Source organism: Ailuropoda melanoleuca, chromosome 1 (genome assembly GCF_002007445.2).
Source record: "Ailuropoda melanoleuca isolate Jingjing chromosome 1, ASM200744v2, whole genome shotgun sequence".
Taxonomy (NCBI): Eukaryota; Metazoa; Chordata; class Mammalia; order Carnivora; family Ursidae; genus Ailuropoda; species Ailuropoda melanoleuca.
The window spans coordinates 94,010,485-94,021,429 of record NC_048218.1 but is presented as its reverse complement, the minus strand read 5'-3'; positions in this window follow the sequence as shown (position 1 = coordinate 94,021,429).

Below are 10,945 nucleotides of genomic sequence, written 5' to 3'. Positions count from 1 at the left end.
TTATCCTCAGTAATCAGACAACAAAAAGATATGAAAGGCACTCAAATGAGCAAAGAAGTCAAACTCTCACTCTTCACAGATAACATGATACTTTATGTGGGAAACCCAAAAGACTCCACCCCAAAATTGCTAGAATTTATACAGGAATTCAACAACACGGCAGGATATAAAATCAATGCACAGAAATCAGTTGCATTTCTATACACTAACACTGAGATAGAAGAAAGAGAAATTAAGGAATTGATCCCATTTACAATTGCACCAAAAACCGTAAGATACCTAGGAATAAACTTAACCAAAGAGGTAAAGGATCTGTACTCTAAAAATTACAGAACACTTATGAAAGAAATTGAGGAAGAAAAAGAATTGGAAAATTTTTCCATGCTCATGGATTGGAAGAATAAATATTGTTAAAATGTCTATGCTACCCAGAGCAATCTGCATATTCAATGCAATCCCTTTCAAAATACTGTCGACATTCTTCACAGAGCTGGAACAAATAATCCTAAAATGTGTATGGAAACAGAAAAGACCCCAAATAGAGAAATGTTGAAAAGGAAAACCAAAGCTGGTGGTATCACAATGCTGGACTTCAAGCTCTATTACAAAGCTATAATCATCAAGACAGTACGGTACTGGCACAAAAACAGACCCATAAATCAACGGCAGAATAGAGAACTCAGAAATGGACCCTCAACTCGATGGCCAACTAATCTGTGACAAAGCAGGAAAGACTATCCAATGGAAAAAAGACAGTATCTTCAATAAATGGTGCTGGGAAAATTGGACAACTACATGCAGAAGAATGAAAATGGACTATTTCCTTAAACCATACACAAAAATAGACTCAAAATGAATGAACTTAAAGGTGAGACGGGATTCCATCAAAATCCTAGAGGAGAACGCAGGAAACAACCTCTGTGACCTCGGCCACAGCAAATTCTTGCTAGACACATCTCCAAAGGCAAGGGAAACAAACGCAAAAATGAACTATTGGTAATCCGTCAAGATAAAAAGCTTTTGAACAGCAAAGGAAACAGTCAACAAAACTAAAAGGCAACCTACAGAATGGGAGAAGATATTTGCAAATGTCTTATCAGATAAAGGGTTAGTATCCAAAATCTATAAACAACTTATCAAACTCAACCCCCCAAAAAGCAAATAATCCAGTCAAGAAACGGGCAGAAGACATGAACAAACATTTCTCCAAAGAAGACATACAAATGGTCAACAGACACATGAAGAAACTCTGAATATCACTCAGCATCAGGAAATACAAATCAAAACCAAAATGGGATACCACCTCACATCAGTCAGAATGGCTAAAAAGGACGCCAGGAAATGACATGTTGGCAAGGATGCAGAGAAAGGGGAACCATCTTACAGTGCTGGTGGGAATGCAAGCTGGTGCCGCTCTGGAAAACAGTATGGAGGTTCCTCAAGAAGTTGAAAATAGAGCTACCTATGACCCAGCAATTGCACTACTAGGTATTTACCCCAAAGACACAAATGTAGTGATGTGAAGGGGCACTTGCAACCCAATGTTTATAGCAGCAATGTCCACAATAGTCAAACTATGGAAAGAGCCCAGATGTCCCCTGACAGATGAATGGATAAAGAAAATGTTATACACACACACACACACACACGCACGCACACACACAGGAATATTACTTAGCCATCATAAAAAAATCTTGTCATTTGCAATGATGTAGATGGAACTAAAGGGTATTATGCTAAGCAAAATTTGTCAATCAGAGAAAGACAATTATCATATTGTCTCACTCATATGTGAAATTTAAGAAACGAAACAGAAAATCATAGGGGAAGGGAGGGAAAAATAAAACAAGATGAAATCAGAGAGGGTGACAAACCTTAAGAGACTCTGAAGCATAGGACACAAAGTGAGGGTTGCTGGAGGAGAAGAAGGTGGACAGATAGGGTAATTGAGTGAAAGGCATTAAGAAGGGCACATGAGGTAACGAGCACTGGGTGTTATATACAACTGATGAATCACTGAACTCTACCTCTGAAACTAATAATATACCATATCTTAATTGAATTTAAATAAAATAAAAAATACAACAAAAAACATATATATCTTGTTATTTAACGAATATGGCTAAAAACTGTTTTTATTGGGTCGTGAATGAGATTAAGGCTTAAATTGAAAGAATTTTTTATCTTTTTGTTCTGTTGTTTTCAACTCTGATTTACCCTACTAGAGAGATATATAAACAACATATTTAATTCTCTTTAATTGTAATAATCTCCCAGGCAAAAGTCAAAATTCAATGATGCTTTGTTGACAGATGACTGATTGCCGATGAACATCTGAATGACATTTCATTACCTTTGTTGATAAATATGACACTCTACTTTCATCTGTCACACATGAAAAGTGATAAAATATAATTGTTATAACTTTTGGAAAACAAGCACCTAGATCTCTTTAAATGCAACAAAGGCAATGTTATATCTCAATAAGACTAGCCCTGTTCTAATAGATGTTCAATAAATATATATGCTCAGTACATTTTCATATCTTTTATATTTGTAATTCAGAATACACACACTTAATGAAGTAACTGTTTTATTATGAATAAATTCAAAGAGCTGGAAAGTAAATATATGAACTCAAGGTAGGTAAATTGGAAAATACAGCTAAATGAATATAGTTGCAGTAATATTCATTTTACTTCTTTGCTCATCTTATAGCAATGTCTTTCTGAACCACAAGTACTTGTTGAGTTATACACTTTCAGCAATGGTCCCTTCTTTTTGGGTTAGGTTCAATAAATACTTACTAAATAGTTGACATCTGTAATAAGAGGTATGCTAAGACTTGGAATTATAATCATGAATAAGATGTATTTCCTGCTTTCTGAGGCTCCCAACCTAGTAGGAAAACTAACCAATATATTCTTATTTAAAAAAAAAATTACAACACAGGAATATAACAAAAAGGGACACAGAATATTAAGGGAGCAATGTGGACTAAATTATCTTGAAAGGCATAAGGATAGAGTTAGACAAAGCATTAGGGTGTGGGGAGTGTTACAGAAAGGGAAAACAGAATGAGACGAGACATATGTGCCTTGGAAATATTCAAAATGTTCAAACTAGGCAAGAATGATAGTTAGGTATGTCACTGGGGGTGGAAGAGGAATAGGGGTAGCGGTAAGAGATGAGGCTTTTGAGGTAGACATTAGCCTAGCCACAGAGACCTTTGGGTACCATGCTAAAAGATCTTAGATATAACCCTATAAGTAATGGAGAGCCACAAAAGGGTTTCAGGCAAGGGAATAATATAGGATAGAGACGTCATATAGAGCTGTGATTCTCATATGTAAAAGTTCATAAATTAGTTGGGGATCATCTTAACTTTGAATTTTGATTCAGTATGTCTAGTGAGGGCTTGCATTTCGAAGTTCCCAGGTGATATGTTGGCTTCTTACTGCTCTGTGGATCACACTTTGAGTAGCAATATTTTAGGAAACTTTTCTTTCAGACTATCCAACAGAGACAAACATCATGTTGTGAACACCAAAGAGAATACCACAGCAGTTTAGATGAGAGATGATGAGGGCCTAGGCCAAAGCAATGGCAGCCACTAAAGATATTTTGAGGGCAAATTGAAGGAATTTCTTTCTAACATTTTTAATGAAAAAAATGAACATACAAAAAGTTTAAAGTTTTTTTTTTTACAGTGAACTCCCATATCCCCATCACCTAATTCTACAATTAACATTTTATTATACTTGCTTTATCATATACATATCCCTCTATTCATCCCTCAATTCATTCATCTATACACTTTTTTATACATTTCAATGTGAGTTTCAAATATCAGTATACTTCTCTGCAACAAGAAAAAAAGGTAAGATTGGTTGAAAATGGGGGTAAAGGAGTGCAGGTTTTTTCTCAAGTTTATGCTTGATAAGAAAGAATGTAGAAATAAAAGTCTATTGGGTGGACCGGGAGATACCATGTTCACTTTGACCCAACAACACTGACTTCTAGATAGAATTTAATATGAATTATGCGTGTATAGCTTTAGTTATATTTCACAGTTAGAGATACAGACTGGGAATCATCAGCCGGTAGTTAGAATAAAAGGAGTAAATAAAAGAGCTCAGGGAGTCTATAGAAAGGAAAGAGAAGAGGATAAGGGACAGTATCCTGAGAAAAATGACACTGAGGACATGTAGATAAAAAGATAAAACACAAAAGAGTAGGAAGAAATTAGGGAGGCAAAAGAGAATCGTCAGAGTGAAGGGTGTCAGAAAACATTTCCTTGTAAATCTCTTCACTGCTTGGGAATTTGTGATTTCAAGAATGCTGACACTTTATATTTATGATACACTATATATCAGATTACATTTATACATTTATGTTTAAAACTGCTGACGTTACACTTTGAGTAGTGATTCCCAACTTCACCCTCTGCTCTATCTCCATACCAGAGGGAGTAAAGAGCTATTCAAAGAAGATTATACTAAGGCACTCTCAGTTCGCACTGACTGAAATGTAAACAGATATTCCTTCTTTTGCCCTGAGGGGATAGTGACTAACTGCCGCTTGAACCACAGGCACAAATTTACAACACAGTGAAAAGTAATTTCCAAAGAATGTAGACCCTTAGGGCGTTGGAGGTGGCAAGATTAAGAAGATACAGTTTCCCTAAAGATTCAAGAAGGAACCTAAAAATTCCTTCCATAAATTATTTTTAAATATTGTAGTTTAGTTTCACAATATGGCTATTTAGAGAAGAAAGAAAGACTTAAAGAGGGGAAACATATGGCAAAGAATCATGGATGACAGGAAGGAAAAAGTGAGACAAATCCAGCAAAAGAACCAGAGGGAAAACAAGGAAACAGGAAAAAGTAGAGAACTTCACAAGAGGAATAAATCTGTGTTTCGCTGAAGAGCTACATATTAGGTAGAGAGGTACAGTCAAACTTTTCCTATCAAGCGCCATATAAGCAATATTTTTGTTTTTCCTCTATCACATCTATGTAATTCTGTCATTGTAGCACAAAACAGAGGGCAGGTAAAAATGCACATGGCTTTGTTTCAGTAAAACCTTACAAAATCAGGCAGCCACCTGATTGGCCCACTGGTATCTTTTGTTGACCTCTACTTGAGATGAAGGGTCGGGGTGCCTGGGTGGCTCAGTCCTTAAGCGTCTGCCTTTGGCTCAGGACGTGATCCTAGAGTCCTGGGATCGAGCCCCACATCAGGCTCATCCGCTGGGAGCCTGCTTCTTCCTCTCCTGCTCCCCCTGCCTGTGTTTCCTCTCTCACTGGCTGTCTCTCTCTGTGTCAAATAAATAAATAAAATCTTTAAAAAAAAAAAAAGTGAGTGGAAGGGTCAACAAACAAGAACGGCAAACTTCTCCGATAAGGGCCACATATATCTCTGCTGTTTATTCTGCTTTGTTGCTGTTGGTTTTTTGCTTTTTTTTTTTTTTTAAACAACCCTTTAAAAACATAAAAGCCATTCTTTGCTGCAGGCTTCTATAAAGTAACTGTGGGCCAGATTCAGCCAGTGGGCAGCAGCCTGCCTGGCCTGCGTAGAGCATACCTTTCTGTGTTATCGGATTCTAATATGATGCAAAGTATTTTGCAACTCTGTAAACTGCAAATAACTCATACAAAGCAGAATCATTTTTGTCTATAAAATGGCATGCAAATTCTGTTCTGTAGAGATCCAGTTGACTTCCCTTATCACTGTGGAAGAAGATGGTTGTGCCTCTATTCGCATGCTCATGTTAATATCCCCAATTTATAAATATATCTTTCTTTATATTTCCCTTTGATCTGATTATAGCATCTTACCAATTTCATCAGTGATGAGTTAAAAATACTTGACATGTGATCGCTTTAAAATCTGTATGAGAATCATGATTTTGTCTTTTTTTTTTATTATCCTTTGAACACTGTCATGATCCTTATTTTCCACAATACCTACCAGGCTTCCCTGGGGACCTTGATAATGGAGGGGACTCTCCCGGCTACCTTCAGCCTGACCTTTTACAGTCCCATCCATTCCCTGACACCTTCCTCCCTGATTACTACCTGGCACTCTCCCACAACCCTCCTTGATCCAAAGTATTTGTCTGAAAAACCATCTCCCTCTAACCTTCAATTTAATGTGGTCTTTTGTTTTGTATACACACATCATCTTATTCATAAATTTTAACTTTGGGAAGGATTGGAAAAGACGATTGAGACAATTTTCAGAAATCACGGCAATGCAATAAAATGAACTAAAAGCCTGCTTTGACCTAAGAAGTGACTAATCCCACCCCTGGGTCCACGTAATGACTTCAATGTCCATTTGCTTATGGACTATTACTCAGAAATGAAGAGGAACAAGTGCTACTACACGCAGCAATATCAGTAAACCTCAAATGCATTTTAACGAAAGAAAGAATTCAGATCCAAAGGCTACATATTGTATGGTTATATTTTCATGGCATTCTGGAAAATGGAAAACTATAGGGACAGAAGACAAATTAATAGTTACCAGCAGTGGAAGTGGGGGAAGGCATCAACTAGAATGGTACACAAGGGGATTTTGGGGAATAATAGAACTACTTTCCCCTTGAGTATAGTAATGATTGTATGTGTTTTTCAAATTCATAGAACCAGGGGTGCCTGGGTGGCTCAGTCGTTAAGCGTCTACCTTTGGCTCAGGGCATGATCCCAGGGTCCTGGGATGGAGCCCCACGTCGGGCTCCCTGCTCAGCGGGAAGACTGCTTCTTCCTCTCCCACTCCCCCTGCTGGTGTTCCCTCTCTCGCTGGTTGTCTCTCTCTCTGTGAAATACATAAATAAAATCTTAAAAAAAAATTCATAGAAGCAAACAGCCAAACAATATGAAGTTATTGAGTATAAATTATGCCTCAGTAAACTTGACGAAAAAAATCTATCTAATCATTGCCTATATATTTATTTTGCTGAAAAATTTGAAGATCTAATGTCTTAAATTAAAAAACAATAACTAAATATATAACTTGACATAAAAGTATAAAACCAAACTTGCCATAAAAGTATATTATTTAAAATGATTTTAAAATTTAAATTATAGCCAGAAGAAATACTTCATTATCTTTTTTTTTTTTTTTTAATTTACTGGGCATTTTAAAAATCATGAATGGTGTTGGATTTTGTCGAATGCTTTTTCTGTATCTATTGATTTGACTATGTGATTTTTATCCTTTATCTTATAGATGGAGTACTTTAATTGATTTTTGAATATTGAACTGGCTTTGCCTACCTGGGATAAATTCCACTTAGTTGTGGTATATAATTCTTTTTATACATTTCATTGTTGGATTAGATTTGCTAATACAGTTGACCCCTGAACAACATGGGTTTGAACTACTTGGGTGTACTTGTACATGGATTTTTTTTCAATAAATACAGTACATTACTGTACATGTTTTTTCTCTAATGATTTTTTCTCTAGCTTACTTTATTGTAAGAATACACTATATAATACATATACAAGATATGTGTTAACTGATTGTTTATATTATCAGGAAGTCTTCTGGTTGATAGTAAGCTATTAATGGTTAAGTTTCTGGGGAGTCAAAAGTTATACATGGATATTCAACTGTGCAGGGCATGTGGGGTGGTCAGCACCCCAGCTCCTGCATTCCTCAAGCGTCAAATGTATTTTGTTGAGACTTTTTGGATCTATGTTTGTGAGAGATATTGGTCTGCAGTTTTCTTTTCTTAAAATTTATTTGTCTCATGTGGCATTAGGGTAATGCTGGCTTCACAGAATAAATTAGGAAGCATTCCCCCTGCTTCTAGATTCTGAAAGAGATTATAGAGAATTAGCATAACTTTTTTCTAAAATGTTTGGTAGAATTCACCAGAAGCCACCTGGACCTGGTGCTTTCTGTCTTGAAAGATAAAAGTTTTTTATTAAATTTCTTTAATAATAGATTTTGGCCTAGGCAAAGGGTCTATTTCTTCTTCTTCTCCTTTTTTTTTTCCACTTTCTTTTTTGTGTCTATTTTTTCTTGTTTGACTTTTGGCAGATGTGTCTTGCAAACAATTGGTCCATTTCTTCTAGCTTATCAAATTTGAGGGCATAGAGTTGTTTATAGTACTTTTTATTATTTTAATTATCTTTTTAATGTCCATGGGATCTGTAGTGATATCCCTTCCTTAATTTCTGATATTAGTAATTTGTTTCCTCTCTCTTTTTTTCTCAGTTAGCTTGGATAGAGATTTTTTATTTTGCTGATCTTTTCAAAGAACAAGTTTTTGGCTTTATTGACTTTCTTGATTTCCTATTTTCAATTTCAGTGACTTCTGTTCTAATTTTTATTGTTTCTTTTCTTCTACTTACTTTGGATTATTTTTATCTTTTTTTTCTACTTCCTTAAGGTGGAAGCTTAGGTGATTGATTTTAGGTCTTTCTTCTTTTTTAATATATACACTCAATGCAATAAATTTCCCCATAAGCACTGCTTTTGCCATATCCTACAAATCTCAATAAGTTGTGTTTTCTTATTTCATGTAGTTCAAAACATTTTAAAATTTCTTTTGATATTTCTCTTTTGATCCATGTATAATTTAAAAGCGTGTTGTTTAATCTCCAAGTATTTTGGAATTTTTCAGCTATCTTTCTGTTATTGACTTCTAGTTTAATTCTACTGTGGTCTGAGAGCAGACATTGTATGATTTTTATTCTTTTAAATTTGTTAAGGTGTGCTTTTATGGTCCGGAATGTGGTCTATCTTTGGTGAATGTTCCATGTGAGCTCGAGAATGTCATTCTATTTTTAGGTGAAGTAGATTATAGATGTCCATTACATTCAGTTGATTGATGATGTTGTTAAGCTCAACTATGTTCTTACTGATTTTCTGCTTGCTGGTTCTAGCCACTCTGATAGAGACTTCAGTTCATCGTTTCACTTGTTAATCTTTATTTTCCATTTAAACCTTAGCCACATTAAACTACCAGTGGCGCCCAAACCACAACGCTCTCTCACCTCCAGCCTTCTGCTCATGCTGCCCCTTCTCCAGAAGCATTCCTTTCCTTTTCTTTGCCTACCTGACTCTTACTTTAACTCCAAGTGTCAGCCTAGATCCCAATTCTTCCAGAAAGCCTTCTCTAACACTCCTCCACCCTAAAGCATAAAGTGTCCCTTCTAAGTGATTCCATAGTATTCCACAGTTACTTTTATTGCAGCACTTTTCTTGCTAATAATTTCCTACTACTTTTTTTACCTTCACAATATAAGTTTCTTCCTTAAAGAAGCTGACTTGTTTACTTTGTATTTCTGTCACCTCGCATAGTGCCTAGCATACACAGTAGGAGCTGAGATGCCTTTTAATGAACTAGGGTAGAATTTTTAACCAATCTGAAAAAATAGTTCAAGTTTAGATGAAAGCTCTTCATAAAAATTGACTTATCCTATGATTTAATAAGCAATGACCATTCAGCACTTTTGCCTCGTTCACCATATTTATGTTAACAAATTTTGCCATTGGAAAATGGAGTGAACAATGAATCCTGTTCATTAATGAAAACAAGAATAGATGATTTAAAATATGAATATAATTTGATTTTTATTTGCTATTTGTCATAATAATTCTTTTTAATCACTTCCCTTAGAGCTGCCAAGCTACATGGTAGTTTCGGTTAATTAAAATGATTTCAGATTCAGTGAAATTCCTCAATGCTTTTAGAGCTATTTTTAGAATCAGACTAGATATCTCACATTAAAACATAAAGAAAGGTAGCAGTCTAAAAGGTATTCAACACAATAAAGTCAGAATTGGAGTCTTATTATTAAGGATTGTCAATAAGCACTTAATGATGATTTCATTGATATTTAACTGACTTCAAACAGGAAAATAACAAAAACAGGTTAATTGACTTCAAACAGGAAAGTAAAAAAAAATTAAAACTTTCTAGGAATAAGCTGTTTTTGAAAGTTGATGTGATATATGCCAACATTAGTATTTTAACCAAAATTTGGAGATAAAGACTAGAGTTTAGTAAAAGAAGTATAGAGTATACAGTGGCTTCCTTAAATGTTGAACATGTATTAATCTCCTTTTGCCTGAAGAAGCAACTTATTATGACTAGAAAACACTGATAATTTTAACAGGCTCTGGCAAAATGAAGCAGAACTCTTGGCACATATTTTTTTGCAAATGAAAATTCAAAAACGTGAATGTTCATCGGCATTTGGCTAGCTGCCATTTACACTGTAGAAAGAAAAATCTTTAGAACTCATGAGTTAACTAGTGTTAGGCTAAAAAGATAATATCTACATGAAGAAAATTTTAATATTCTAAGAATCAGCAGTGCTAGAACATCAGATTTGGGGCAAGCCCAAATACCGTTTAGTTTGATCTCTTGCACCTTTTATCAGAACAACTCTGTACTCGTATTTTTCTCCACATTGAGCTGTTAACTCATCCCATTATTTATCTGAAAGCAAGAAACCCTTCTTCATGCTTCATATAAATCCCTCAAGTACACATGATGTTATCATACCATAACACATGAGTTATATTAGTATGACATGCCCTATGGCCCGCTGTGAGTTTCAGGATGATAAATCTGCTAAATAAATAGGATGTTTTTACTCTGTTGTGCACACTCAAGCAGCTTGTTTCCTTCTCTGAAATGGATTTCAGAGATTGACTCCCAAAGACCCAGACACTGGTCCACAAATTAGTGTCAGCTAAGCCAAGGGCAAATGAGAAAAAAACAAACCAAACAAACAACCAAACAAACATAACCCCAAAACATAGTTGAGTTTTATAAGAAGATATTTTGTTAATTTAAAGGAATATTCTTTATTTTAAGATACTGTTTTTCCTATTTGGGTTACCTAATATATCTTTTCATTTTAGAAATAATGATGAAAGTATATAGTATTCTTGTTTTTAGTTACTTTATTTGAAA